Here is a 15797-nt window from a genome sequence, read left to right as displayed (position 1 = left end):
GGAATTTTAACTTAATAAGTAATGTCTAACTATGAAGTTCTAGTTAGATAGGAAATCTCTAGGAATCAGAAGGGAAGTCAAGGCCTATGTGAGATAAAAGATGGAGAGACTTGACTTTGGGAAGCAAAGGGCAGACAAAGAGGTATAAAATGGGCCAGGAAATTGACACCAGAGGAAGGAAATATCTAACTTAAAAATCTCAAAAAAATTCAGCCTTATCATCTGATCCAGGGTGTGTCTTTTCCCTTTTGGAAAAACTCAGAGACATATGGAACAAAGAGAAATTGGCAGAGAGGAGAAAGCAGAGGAAAAGAGATGAGAAAGGAGAGATAGGAAGGTCATTAAATTCTGAGATGAGTGAATTAGAGCTAAACCACTCTGGTCACAGAGCAATTCTCTTAGACAGGGAATAGCAGGGTATCAGTAAACAGCTGTCAGATACCAGCTTTAAACATCTGCCTTTGAAATGTTGAACATCTATCTAGCAAAGAGACAGGGAAACAGTTATTATGCTTTCATTTGGAAACTATAAAGCTAATTTTTGAAATGGCTGTGTTCCCCAGCTGAATTCCAAAGGTTTTGTACAAGTAGGAAGAAGGATGGTTATTTCTACTTTTCTTTTGGAACCCTGGGGTCAGTTTACTAGCTCTGTCTGGCAGCTTTTTTGATATTCAAAAGTCATTTGATTGTTTTACCTCATTTGAGAGATTAGGGCTGCCTCATTTCACTTTGCTAGAATTTATATGGAGAATAGCATTTATCTCATTGTTCTGAGATCATTTATAAAATCACATTGTTATTTGATATAGTTGATTTCTTGCACTGATAATAGTCACAACATTTTATTTTGAAAAATTTTTTTAAAAACCAGAAGAAAATGAATTAACTTACTTTACCAAAGGAATGATGTAATTATGTGGGGATCTTAAAATCAAATCAAACTGATTCATGTACACCTGATATTTACTACAATAGTAGTAGAAAATGCAGATGTAATAGAGGTTTGGTAAATGTCTGCATCACCTGAAAGGGAATCATGGACAAGGGAAGTGATAAGAGTCTGATTATGGGAGACAAGCAAAATGTAATATTCATGTGGACATTTTTGCATTCATCTTTCTTTTTCAGCAAGAAGTGAGACATCACCCCCCCCCAAAATAAAGAAGAAATGAGATATCCATTTAAACAAAGGACCTGAAAAAGTATTGTATGGTGGATATTTGCATGTGGGGTGGTTTAAGAGTATAGTGAGTTTAGGGGAAGAATCCTGAGAAACACATTCAACCATCCTCTCCATTGGGTCATATGTCCCCAATAAACAAATTTGGAATCTTATTCTATTTATCTTTTTCCATTCTAAGATATATATCACTACTTGATCCTCTTTAATATGTGATTTCCTATTCTATTTTTGTCAATTCTGGAGCCTAGTCTATTGCAACTTAATCTTGAGCATCAATTCTCTTAGAATTCCACCATTAAAGGGAATAATATTTCTTTGTCCAAAATCCCCCAAACCAATTTTGAGGTCTGATCTTATGCCAGTATAAGATCTTTTAACTTATGCCAGTGTAAGGTCATTTGACCTATCTACAACCTCTAGCCTCCTCTAAACATCAGAAAGTCTCTTGATTGAATGTCAAGTTGTTGGAGTTCATTTCATATTATTACTTTGAAGTGACTAGACTAGGTGTCTCTTTCCAGTTAAAGAAAATCATGGAAAAGCAAACAGTAGAAAGTATCCATTGCCTTAAAAATCAGAATAACTCAACCAAACATATAGGTCAGTTCGAGATTTCTCCAAAGCATTTCTTTTCTTTATAGCTATAGCTGTAGAGATCATAGCTAGATTGTCATTTTGTTAATTATTTAGGTGTTTCAGTCTTGTCTCATTCAGACCCATTATGGAGTTTTCTTTGCAAAGAGCCTGGAGTTGGTTTGCCATTTCCTTCTCCAGCTCATTTTTATAGATGAAGAACATTGAAGTGACCTTTCCAGGGTCACATAGTTAATTAGTATCTGAGTTAGATTTGAACCCAGGTCCTCCTGATTCCATTTTATTCACTGGGCCACCAAACTCCCTCATATCTAGTTTGATAATGGGTTAAAATGTAACAAGTTATGTAACTGAGCATGTTCTTTCTGTTTCAACTATCATTTACTACCTGTATGATTTTAGGAAAGTCATTTAAATTTTCTTTGATTTTCTAATCTCTAAAATGAAGAAAATAGTACTCAAAGTTTCTAACTCTTAGATTTCTCTAATGGTCAAAGGAGTTTATGAATAAGAAACTACTTTGTAAACATTAGGTATGGATAAAAATCTGAATTGCTAGTAAAACAATAGATGGAACTAAGAAAAATAAGAAGATGACTACATCAGGAAGGGGAGCAGATCTTTGTCAAGGGATCAAAGGTTATAACTTCAACCATGTAGAGTAGAAAAAAGACTCTACAAAAAAAATCAACCCTTACTCTTATAAAATATGATAAAGAGTAATTCATTTTCTAATATAATTTCAAGTATAGACAATTGTAACATTTATTCAAGACCAGAAGAAAGGAAAGAAATGGACTAAAACCTAGCCCTCTGAGAATATTAAGCATCAAGATTTAGTCTTCTTTTTATATTAACTTTTTACAAAACTCTTATCATAGCAGCCAAAACAATAATCCTTGATTGTTCCCCTAGGTAAGTCAGTGAGGTTTAGTGGGGGGAAAGGCAAGGTAAATGGGTAGCAGTAAGTTCTATTGGTGGAATTTCAAGGTTATTGGATATATTTAAGTGTTATAGTAGGGGGGAAAATATCTTAGGGGTCATTAGAATGCATTACAGAAATACAAAGAAGTTTGTAGATCTAATTTATTCTGGGTATTTCCAGGATTGCCTTGCTGTGCATAAGAGGATTGAAAAGATCAGTGTAAAGTATGTTTCCCTATTCAAAAGGGAGTATCTTATTTCTGCCTTATGATTACCTACCATCAGTCTCATATATTCTAGTTGATTTAGCCAACACATCTCTGGTTATTCCTGCCTATTGTAAGTGTATTGGATGCATAGAAATTTGGTTTACCACAATGTCCTCCCCCCATCTTATTGATATAATCAGAGAAAATAAAGGGCAAATAACAGTGGTATTAATATGCTAATGATGCCTAGACTTATTCATCGTTTTACAAAGTATGACTGAATTACAAGGGCAACTCACTTTTGACTAGGAAAAAATTAACTTACACCTTTGCTGGGCAACTACTTGACACTGTGGATGGATAGAGGACCTGGTCTGGAGTCAGGAAGACTCATCTTGCAAATCAGGTATCAGATACATACTGGTTGTATGGAACTGGATAAGTCACTTAACTCTGTCTCAGTTTCTCTTTTGTATAAATGAGATGAAGAAAGAAGTGGCAAATCTCCTCAATTTTTTTGCCAAGAAAATGCCCAATGAAGTCATAAAGTAATGACTGAACAACAAGAAACCACCCCTCTTGACCTTAGAAAATGCAACGTCTGCTAAACTGTGAAGTTAATTGGACAATTCTTAAGTTTGAGCATTCAAAGATAAGTAATAAAGACACAGTCTCTAGACAGCTACAGACCCAGGGAAGCAACTTCCAATGCAGGATATAGCTTCAAGGAATGACACTTTTGGAAACTAAAAGAGAAGTGATGGATTCAAGAGGGAATTTCCACTGGCAGGCAGATGTCAAAATGTTAGGTAGGAGAAGATTCAGGGATTCTACCCGAGCAACTTCCAAAGCAGATACTTTATTTAGGGATTGAATAGTGTGGAAATACTATGAGGTATGAGTTGCCTTGGCTATATGTGTTTATTGTATAATAAGCCTCACTATAGGAGTATTCTATATTTTTATTGACACTGAGAATATTTATGACCTAGTGTTCCCTAAGTTTAGAGAAGAAATTATTTTGTTATTTTATGTTTCTTATTTAATTATTAGTGATTAGTTTTTATTCTTAAAATATCTTATTAAATATTTTGGACTAATTGATGTAACTGACTATTTTATTTTATTTATTTTATTATTTTTTTTGCAAGACAACAGGGTTAAGTGGCCTTCCCAAGGCCACACAGCTAGGTAATTATTAAGTGTCTCAGGCCGGATTTGAACTCAGGTACTCCTGACTCGAGTTGGTGCTCTATCCACTGCGCCACCTAGCTGCCCCCGTGTAACTGATTATTAAAAGTTAAGGTTAGTGGTACAGAAGGATAATGCTTATGAGTGGGAATTCATAGATCCCTTTGAACTTGAAAACAGACAACCTTTGGAAATCTAATCTATAAACCTATGAGTGTTCCCAAAGTTTTACATAAGCTACCAAAATCAATTATACATAGCTTTAAGTAGTTATTTAACATATCACTTGAAATCTTTCCTTTACTCTATCATAAAAAATTTTTCCTGTCTTTTTTTTGGATTGTCTTCCACTTTCACTGCATAACTAATTTGGAAGACATGTATATGGGGTATTCAGGGAAGACAGGCATCACTGCTATGAGGGAATACTGAGCTTCAGGTCTGCTCATCCACCTTTGTTGTTCATTTGCCACCCACTTCTCACCTGTGACCCTTAAAAACTGTAGCATGCACAGAAGTCACACATCTCGGCAGATGGACTAAACCAGTTTGACAGTAACTTATAGGTCACTAACTCATCAGTGAGTTAAGGGGATATCTACCTCAAGCATGTGGAAACATTTCCCATCAAGATGGGTGGATGTGAACAATTTGTTCCAATTGTCATCATGAAGGCAGCTGAAGCAGGAGCTATGGGGTATTTAAATCTTAGTCAGACATTAAAGATGCCAGCTTCATCTGCTACTGTATCTTGGGCTATTCCCAGTTGTCTTCACTTTTGTCTTCCTGCTGGACTTTTATGATCATGATCCTGTAAGAAATAATGAGACTGAAGACTTTGTACAACTCTTCCTCACTTCAATCCAATTTATGCATGAGTCAAGACATTTCCTGTAATGTCATTGGTCCTCTTTGAAAATGAAGGATGAACAATCACAGAAATGATTAAGTCATAGACTGACCAATGCAATTACCTGGTCTACATGATCAGAGGATTTCCTTCTCTTGCAAAACTCATGTTAAGTAGCTATGATATACTTTTCAAATTCAGTTGTTCACTATTCTGTGCAATGTAGTAATTGTTGATAAGCTGAGAACTTAAGACCCATTCTGTTTTAGCCTAAGACCGTTTTACCATTTAATTGCCAGAAATTGACCTTGGAATTCCATTTTCAATGGAACTTTCTTCAAATTAGTCCAAACTTGCAATTTGGTTATGAAGTTAAAAATATAAATTCTGCTGCTTCCATTCCTAGTTGAAATCCATCACTGCTACTGTCCTATACAAATCTATATTAGCTAAAGGGAAAATATGATATATTTTGGCATGTTATATTTTTCATAAGTAAATATTAGATGGATACTTGAAAATCTTGGATGCAATTGCCATAAGACCAGTGAATAGTAAAATCAATTTAATTATGTTCATTTAAAAATTAAATGAGTATGGACAAACTCATTATGAGCTAAAAAATGTACTAGACAAAAGACAAGATACAAAGATTAAATAAGACAGGATCCCTGTTTCATGAAGCCAAAAATCTTCCTAGGATAAGGAATACAAAATACCTTAGAACACATGATAAAGCAATACTCAGATAATCAATAAATTTTATCAAGGTCTTATTACATGTCTGGCACTATGCTGGGTGCTGAGAAAACACAGACAAAAATGAGTCATCCCTGTCCTCCAGATATTTACATTCTATTGTATCAACATAATTTATTCATATGTCAGTCAAATTTATTCCTAAAGAATGACTATTTGTATAGTGCCTTTTTTGGGTGTGGGTGGGAGGCAGTATGGTGAGGTAGAGAGAATACTGATAATAGACTTGAGAGAACTGGATTCTAGATATGTTTTGCCATAACCAACTATGTGACCTTTAATTAGTCTTGCAACTTCTGCAGTTCTACTATTCTTCCTCATGTATAAATGAAGAGATTGACCGAACTTATTTTCCTAAACTTAAATTCTTTGATCTCGCTTTTGTTGTATAAATCTTAATCAGGATTCATAAAAAATCTGGTAAATTTTCTGAAGAAGGTAAATGAAATAATGCCTCATTTGTTTTAACAAAAAAACAAAACAAAAGAAACAATGAAACAAACCAAAACTGAATAGTAGTGATCCTTGAGTTATATGTCATCATGTTGACAGTTATATATAAATAAATATTGGATTGTCTTTAAAAACTAATATTTTGAAATAAATGAAAGGTAGCAATTCCTATAATATCAGTTTAGCTTTAATAGAAAAAAAATGGATTTTATAAAACAACCTAAGTTCTGTTAGATTAATGGCCCTTGTGATTTGGGTTTGGAACTGGTAGAAAACTGTCAATTTAAATAAGGCTTGTGATTCTGTCTAGTTTGACATGATTATTGACAAACCTAGAAAATATGGCATAGATAACATATTTTGCTGGATAAGAAGATCTCTTGAGATCCCATCCAACTTATAATTTTATGAATGAACTGCTAACATATATGATCTGTTTGTCTAAAGAGACTTACTGTTGCCTAAGAATTTGTTCTCAAATTGGGTCTTTTTTCATTTTAATCAGTTAAAATAACAGAATAAATATACTGAGGCAGACTTTTATAGAGGAAGGTTCACTGGTTGGTGAAGTAGTGACCTGTACCCTATTCTTAACTTGGTCATCAACTAGTCTTATGTGACTTTAGGGGCCCAGTGAATAGAGTGCCAGGCCTGGAGTCAGAAAGACTCATCTTTCTGAGTTTTTTTTTTTTTTTTTTTGGCTAGGCAAATGGGGTTAAGTGGATTTCTCAAGGCCACACAGCTAGGTAATTATTAAGTGTCTGAGGTTGGATTTGAACTCAGGTACTCCTGACTCCAGGGCCAGTGCTTTATCTACTGTGCCACCTAGCCACCCCCATCTTTCTGAGTTTTAATCTGACTGTGGTTAACTTCCTTTCTGTTTGACCCTGGAAAGTCTCTTAACCATGTTGGCCTCAGTTTCCTGTTCTTTAAGATGGGCTAGAGAAGGAAATTGCAAATCACTGTAGTATTTTTGCCATGAAAATACCAAAGGTCACAAAGGTCACGAAGGTCACAGAGAGTTGGAAATGATCAAATGAACAGCAATAGCAAATAAAAAGGCATTGGGAAAATTAATTTATTTCTTTCGATCTCAATTTCCTTGTCTGTTATGTGCAGTCAAAAGTCTCATTTTTGTCAGTCAATCTAAGTCATTATTAACACCATTCAAAATAAGTCTCCAAAAATGCATAAATGATGGATAGGGAACTTGAGATCCAAAACAAAATTCTGTTCTCCCTGAATACAAAGAGAACTGTTCAATTTATATTGGCACTGCATTGCTTTCTGAATTTATCTAGAGGAGACTTGCAAAAAACTGAGATTTAAAGTGCTCTTGACATATATCATTATTCACAGTAAGAGAGAGAGAGAGAGAGAGAGAGAGAGAGAGAGAGAGAGAGAGAGAGAGAGAGAGAGAGATAAAGGCTTTAGAACAATTTAAACCAGTGATGCTTAGAATTATCTGCAACCATCCAACAACCTTCTTAATGTAAACATGTGAGAAAAATAGAAATTTACTGTTTTAATTTAAAAACAAATCACATCTAGCTAGTTTAAGCTTTCTAATTTTTGTAAAGCCTTGGTCTAGGGTTAGAAATATGACAGGTACCTGACACTTGAATGCAACACCCACAAAAATTCTTATGAATCTAAGTTTCAAGATAGATAATAGATGACCAAAATAATATATCTTGAATTGCTTGGAAAACACTTTGCCTTCTTTTACTGATACCTTTCTTTACTGAGTTTGTGAAGGCTTAATCCATTTTCACACAGAGAAAAGGGCATCAAACAAAGTCAGAGATGGTAGGCTAATTTTCTTACCTCCTTCACAAGGTCAATGATTTCTAACTGAAAGAGGTTTTTGAGCTTATCCAAGACCCAGCTGTCTGCCAGAACCAGACAAAAAAAAAAATAATAGTGAGATATTAAACAAAATAAATATAAATACAATATAACATAGATCATATTAATAGGTGGTTTCCTAAATTAACATGCTAGCAAAAAAGGATTTTTAATGTCTCCTATTTTAATTTGTCCCTACTGATTTAGGCAACCCCTTCATTTTGCAGATCAGGAAACTGAGTTCTAAAGAGGTTTGGAAATTTGCCCAAGTTTATGCCAATAGTGAGAGAGCTTGGTTTTCTACTTGAGTTTTCTGGTTCTATATTCAGTGATCCTTCCATAACATTTATTCTTTCTCTTTCTTGTAATTTATCTATTTGTATGTGAAGCTAGGGGACAGTAGGTAGAGTACCAGCTCTGGAGTCAGGAAGACCTAGGTTCAAATCTAGCCCCAGACACTTAATGCATATTAGCTGTACGATCTTGGGCAAGACACTTTATCCTGTTTCATACAGGGCCAACTCCAGTCATCCTGATTCATATCTGGCCACTGGACCCAGATGTCTCCAGAGGAGAAAACAAGACTGGTGATCTAGTACTGCGACCCCTCACTCAAATCTAATTCACATGTTTTGGTATCACCTCCCTGATGTCATGGTGTTTTTTTGAGAAGGAAGGACAACTACTCCAGTATCTTTGACAAGAAGAGCCCAAATGGGATCACAAAGAAACACAACTGAAACAACTGAACAATAACAAATATATATGTGTGCACTGTGATAGTTGTCTTATGAGAAGATGTTACTGAGTAGCCTAATTACAAGGATGTGGAATAAATTGTATTGTTTGTTTAAGTGTTTCATTGGATGGCAGGCTAGAGCTGGAGTTAGAACTTCAATTCAAATCTAGCCTCAGAACTAACTAGCTCAGAACTAACTAGTGAACTTGGACAAATCACTTTACTACACTCTGCCTCAGTTTCTTCATCTATAAAAGTGAGATAATATCACTGAGTTCCCAGATTTGTGGTAAAGATAAAATAAGATAATATTTGTAAAAATCTTTGTAAACCTTAGAATACAATATAAATTTTAGCTATTATTTGTATTTTTTCTCCCAAAGCAGTGGTGTTAAGTTGTTTAATGCATTTTTACTAAGGTAACTCTAACAAACAGTGCAAATTTGTATAAGCAAACCTTATTGTTCTTTGTTATATCTCTTAAATCTGTCCCTTTCTATTTCTCTCATTACTACCATTGTCCAAATCTTAAGCATAATATAACAATACTATAACCAAAGATTCGTCATTCCTTTTTCTCTTTGCATAATTTTACATTCTATTTGACATATTCATCCACAGAAAACACTCATTTCGACTTTGATCAAAAATTTAAAAAATATTTATTAGCAGTTTTATATTTTAAAATTTTTACTATTTTTCCCCATTTTTTAAATATTCACTTTGACTGTCTTCATCATAACAGCAAAAACAAACACAGACTGTCTGTATCACATAACAGTTACAAAATATAGTTCTACATAGGTCATGTCCAAAGATCGATTTCTCCTTAGACACATAAATCTATCAGCACACTTTCAAAATTATTTTTTAAAAACAACTGATATTATAGTATAAATTGTTGTTTTGTTTCCATTCTTTTTCCTTTATATTAGTTCATATAAGTCTCAAAAGTCTCTTTGAAACTATATTTTCCCTCATTTCATATAGCACAGAAGTATTTCATTATACAAATATACAACAATTCGTTTATCTATGTTCTAATTGATGGGCACCCAGTATGGGACTACCACAAGGATCTGCTCACCATAAATACTTTGTACATATGGGATCGTTCCCTCTTTTTTGATTTATAATAATGGTTTAGCTGAATCAAAGGAATCACTATTTACCAGTTTTTCACACATAATTCCAAAATGTATTCCAGAGCGAATATATTGATTCCCAGCTTTTACCAATAGCATATCAATATGACTTCTGTCCTCCAATTTTTCCAACATTTGTCTTTTTTATCATTTGTCAATCTGATGGGTATGAAGTAGAACCTCAGTTGCTTTAATTTGTATTGTTCTAATTATTACTGATTTGGAGCATTTTTTTTAATATGACCATAAATAGCTTGGATAGCTGCCGTTGAGAACTGCCTGTTCATATACATAATTTTGCAATTAGGGAAATGACTCTTTTTCTCATAAGTTTGAATCAGCTGATTCAACTTCTTACAAATTTGAAATGAGATGCTTATCAAAGGAAAGTGTTGCTAGAACTTTTTCACTCAGTTTTCCATTCTAATTATTGCTATGTTGACATTTTTGCATAAAACTTTTTGAATTGCATGTAATCAAATGTATGCATTTTATCTTCTGTTTTTCTCTATTCCTTTACCCTTCCGAGATCTGACGAGTGATATCTTTCTTGTTTTTCTAATTTGTTTATGATGTGACTTTTTATACCTATTTCAAATATATATATACATATATATACATAGATGTACATATATACATATATGTATATATATACATACATATATATATATATATATATATATATATATATATATATATATATATATATGAAGCTTATCTTGGTATAAGATGTGAGATGTTAGTCTAAATATATTATTTGCCACACTGCTCTCCAAATTTCCCAGCAGTATTTTTGAAATTAAAAATCAAATAGATTTTTGTTTTACTCTACTGATGGGAGTATTTGTATTTCTTGAACACTAGGCTACTAGATTGTTTTCTTTAGTACAGTATGTTATCCCATAATAAGTTCCATTGACTATTTCCTTTTTTTTGTTTGTTTTTTTCTTTGCTGACACTTTTATTTCAAACATTTTAGAAGAAAAAAAATTCACATAACTGAAGAGAAGAGCAAATTCCAAATAGAAAACACTCCTTAGCTGGCTCAGCCTGCAAGAATCTGAAAGATATGTATGTATGTATATGGAGCAAAGGCAAGGTGCCTTACATCATGCCTAAGCAGAGACTGAAGCGATGGCTAACTGGGGAGTGAAGCAAGTCTGAACCAGATTTGTGGTGACCAGTCGAAACAGGCATTCCAGTGATTGTGTGTGGGCTGGACAGTGCTTCCTAGAAACTGCTCTTCAGATCCCAGAAGGCCGTAATAGAAATGCATTATCAGGTGTGCTTACAAGCTTGGCTGGGGTGCCATCAGGTCAATGTCGCTCAGGTTCCCGGACAGCCAGACACCAGTGGCAAAGAGTCCCAAATTCACAATCAAATTCCTCCGGAAGTCATTCCTATCCATGGCAAAGGGGTAGGCTCCCAGGAGCCATTCCACGATGCTCTCAGGGGCTCTGGCCTCTCTGCCAGGGGTCCCTGCTGCCTGCACTGCCTGGGGCAGCCCGAGGACCCGCTGGCAGCCATGGCAGGTTGGCCCCCCATTGACTATTTTCTAAGAAGTACAAAATTGTTTTGGCAATTCCTGCTATGAGTATAGAAACCTAGTACAACTAGAACCCCATTGTTCCCATTTTTTCATCATTTCCTTTAATATTCTTGAATTTTTTTATATCTATACCTAAATTTCATTTATTTTTTCTAGTTCCATGAATTATTTTTGGTAGGTGATTGATATGGCTCTAAATTAAAAAACAAACTCATCATTTTCTTTTAAAAACTTTCAGTTAAACTTCTGGCCAAGATGGCAGAGAAAAAGACAGGCACAATTCTAAAGTCTCCAGATATTTCCCCATATATGATATGAAACAAAGAAACCTCTTAACAGAAATCCAACCCACAAAACCCAGAAAGGAAAGATTGGAGGAAGAACATACCTATCCATGAGACTTCTATCCAATGGGATGAAACTGGCTATAACTCTACTTGGGAGAAAGACTCTAGTAACTCTCAAGAATTTTAACTATTAGATAGAATATATATATATACTCAGTTAAATTTAAAAAAACTAACCTTTGAAGTACTAAAAGGGGAAAAAGGGAGGGAGGATGGAGAAAGGGAGGGGAAGGGGAAAAGGGAGAAGCAACAAAAGGAAGGGAAAGGGAAAGGGAAAAGGGGGAAGGGGAAAGAAAAGGAGGGGGTGAATATATGAGGGCAAACACAGAAACAAAATACTGGGGAATATGGATAAAAGGGGGATAAGGGGGGGAATACAAACAGAGGGAAGATAGCATGGAGGGCAATAAAGAATTAGTAATCATAACTTTGAACGTGAATGGGATGAACTCTCCCTTAAAATGTAAGCAAATAGCAGAGTAGATTAAAAATCAGAATCCTACAATATATTGCTTACAAGAAACACATTTGAATCAGAGAGATACATATAGAGTAAAGGTAAAAGGTTGGAACAAAATATATTTTGGTTAAGCTGAAGTGAAAAAGCAGGGGTAGCAATCCTTATCTCAGACAAAGCAGCAGCAAAAATAGATAAGGAAGGAAGCTTTATCCTCCTAAAAGGTACCATAGACAATAAAGTTATTTCAATACTGAATATATATGCACCTAATGGGACAGCATCAAAATTCTTAGAGGAGAAACTGAAAGAACTACAGGAAGACATAGACAGCAAAACTCTACAAGTGGGAGACTTCAACCTCCCGCTCTCAGTTCTAGATAAATCAAATCATAAAATAAACAAGAAAGAAGTCAAGGAGGTAAATAGATTGTTAGAAAAACTAGATATGGTAGACTTATGGAGGAAATTGAAAGGGGATAGAAAGGAATATAACTTTTTCTCTGCAGTACATGGCACTTATGCAAAAATTGACCATGTACTAGGACATAAAAACCTAATAATTAACTGTGGAAAGGCAGAAATAGTGAATATATCTTTCTCAGATCACAATGCAATAAAAGTCATATACAATATTGGGCCAAGGAGACATAGACCCAGAATCAACTGGAAACTGAAAAAACTCATTTTAAAGAATGAATGGACCAAAAAACAAATTATAGAAAGAATTAATCATTTTATCCTAGCTAATGACAATAATGAAACAATGTACCAAAAACTATGGGATTCACTCAAAGCGACTCTCAGGGGATATATTAAATCTTTAAATTCTTACATGAATAAATTAGAGAAAGTGGGAATCAATGAACTAAAAATGCAACTAAAAATTAGAGAAAGAACAAATTAAAAATCCCCAATTAAATACCAAATGAGAAATTCTAAAAAATTAAAGGAGAAATTAATGAAATTGAAAGCAAAAAACTATTGAATCAATAAATAAAACCAAAAGGTGTTTATGAAAAAAAATTGATAAACCTCTGATCAATTTGATTAAAAAAAGAAAGAAGAAAAACAAATTACTAGTATCATAAATGAAAAAAGTGAACTCGCCACCAAGGAGGAGGAAATTAAAGTAATAATTCAAAATTATTTTGCCCAACTCTATGCCAATAAATTTGATAACCTGAGTAAAATGGATGAATATTTACAAAAATATGTTACCCAGTTTAAATGAAGAGAAGATTTAAATACCTAATAAGCCCATCTCAGAAAAAGAAATTCAACAAGCCACCACTGAATGCCCTAAGAAAAAATCCCCAGGGCCTGATGGATTCACAAGTGAATTCTACCAAACATTTAAAGAACAATTGGTTCCAATTCTATAAAAATTCTTTGGAAAAATAGGGGAGGATGAAACTCTGCCTAACTCTTTCTATGAAACCAATATGGTGCTGATACCTAAACTAGGAAGAGTTAAAACAGAGAAAGAAAATTATAGACCTATCTCTCTGATGAGCATAGATGCAAACATCTTAAATAAAATGTTAGTAAAATGATTTTAACAAGTTGTCACTGGGATAATATATTATGATCAAGTAAGATTTATCCCAGGAATGTAGCATTGGTTCAATATTAGGAAAACTGTTAATATACTCAATTACATCAACAACAAACCTATCAGAAATTATATGATCATATCAATAGATGCTGAAAAAGCTTTTGACAAAATACAGCACCATTCCTATTAAAAACAATAGAGAATGTAGGAATAAATGGACTGTTCCTTAGAATAATTAGCAGTATCTATCTGAAACCATCAACAAGCATTATATTCAATGGGGAGAGGCTAGAGGCATTCCCAATAAGATCAAGGGTGAAACAAGGATGTCCATTATCACCACTACTATTCAATATTGTATTAGAAATGTTAGCTTCAGCAATTAGAGAAGAAAAGGAAATTGAACGAAAGAGAATTGGGAAGGAAGAGACAAAACTTTCACTCTTTGCAGATGACATGATGGTCTACCTAGAGAATCCCAAGAAATCATTCAAAAAAGCTACTGGAAACAATTAGCAATTTTATCAAAGTTGTAGGATATAAAATAAACCCTCATAAATCCTCAACTTTTCTACATATGACTAGCAAGTTACAGCAGGAAGAGCTAGAAAGACAAATCCCATTCAAAGTAACCTCAGACAATATAAAATACCTGGGAGTCCATTTGCCAAGACAGACTCAGAAACTTTTTGAAAACAATAATAAAACAATTCTCAAACAAATTAAATCAGATTTAAATAACTGGGCAAATATCAACTGCTCATGGATAGGTACAGATAATATAATAAAAATGAGAATTCTACCAAAACCATACTATCTGTTTTAGTGCCCTAACAATCAAAATTCCAAAAAATTCCTTTAATGAGTTAGAAAAAGTTGTAAGTAAATTCATATGGAGAAATAAAAAGTCAAGAATGTCTGGGAATTTAATAAAAAAAAGTGCAAAAGAAGGGGGCTTAGCCCTACCTGATCTAAAATTATATTATAAAGCATCAGTCATTAAAACTGTTTGGTATCTAAGACATAGTGTGGTGGAGTAGTGGAATAGACTAGGTGCAACAGCAGGAAACGATTATGGTAATCTGCTGTTTGATAAACCCAAAGAGTCCAGCTATTGGGATAAAAACTCTCTCTTTGATAAAAACTGCTAGAAAAATTGGAAGTTAGTATGGAAGAAACTTAGATTATACCAACACCTTACACCCTTTACCAAGATAAGGTTCAAATGCATACAGGATTTAGACACAAAAATACTATAAGCAAATTAGAAGATCAAGGACTAGTTTACCTGTCAGATTATGGAAAGGGGAGCAGTTTATGACTAAGGAAGAGATGGAGAACATCACCAAAACCAAACTAGATGATTTCGATTACATTAAATTAAAAAGCTTTTGCACAGATAAAACCACTGTAACCAAGATCAAAAGAAATATGGCAAATTGGAAAACAATTTGTACAACCAATGACTCTGACAAAGGAATCATTTCTAAAATATACAGAGAACTGAGTCATATTTAAAAAAAAAAGCCATTCCTCAATTGACAAATGGTCAAAGGATATGCAAAGGCAATTTACAGATGAGATCAAAGCAATCCACAGCCACATGAAAAATTTCTCCAAATCATTATTAGAGAAATGCAAATTAAAGCATCTGTGAGGTACCACCTCACACCTCTCAGACTGGCCAATATGACCAGAAAGGATAATGATCATTATTAGGAGGGTTGTGGGGAAATCTGGGACATTATTACATTGTTGGTGGAGCTGTGAACTCATCTAACCTTTCTGGAGAGAATTTTTGAACTACATCCAAAGGGCAACAAAAATGAGCATACCCTTTGATTTAGCAATACCAGTACTGTGTCTCTACCCTAAAGAGATGATGAAAAATGGTAAAAACATCACTTGTACAAAAATATTCACAGCAGTCCTGTTTGCGGAAATCCTTCAATTAGGGAATGGTTTAGCATACTGTGGTATATGTATGTCAT

General features: G+C 34.1%; 1 pseudogene; it reads right to left on the bottom strand.

The window, feature by feature from the left end:
• Positions 1 to 11183: 11183 nt before the first annotated feature.
• On the bottom strand, positions 11184 to 11422 carry LOC141493752 (mitochondrial import receptor subunit TOM6 homolog pseudogene; annotated as a pseudogene).
• Positions 11423 to 15797: the final 4375 nt, after the last annotated feature.

Source organism: Macrotis lagotis, chromosome 7 (assembly GCF_037893015.1).
Source record: "Macrotis lagotis isolate mMagLag1 chromosome 7, bilby.v1.9.chrom.fasta, whole genome shotgun sequence".
Lineage (NCBI taxonomy): Eukaryota > Metazoa > Chordata > Mammalia > Peramelemorphia > Peramelidae > Macrotis > Macrotis lagotis.
This window is presented reverse-complemented; position numbering and strand designations above follow the sequence as displayed.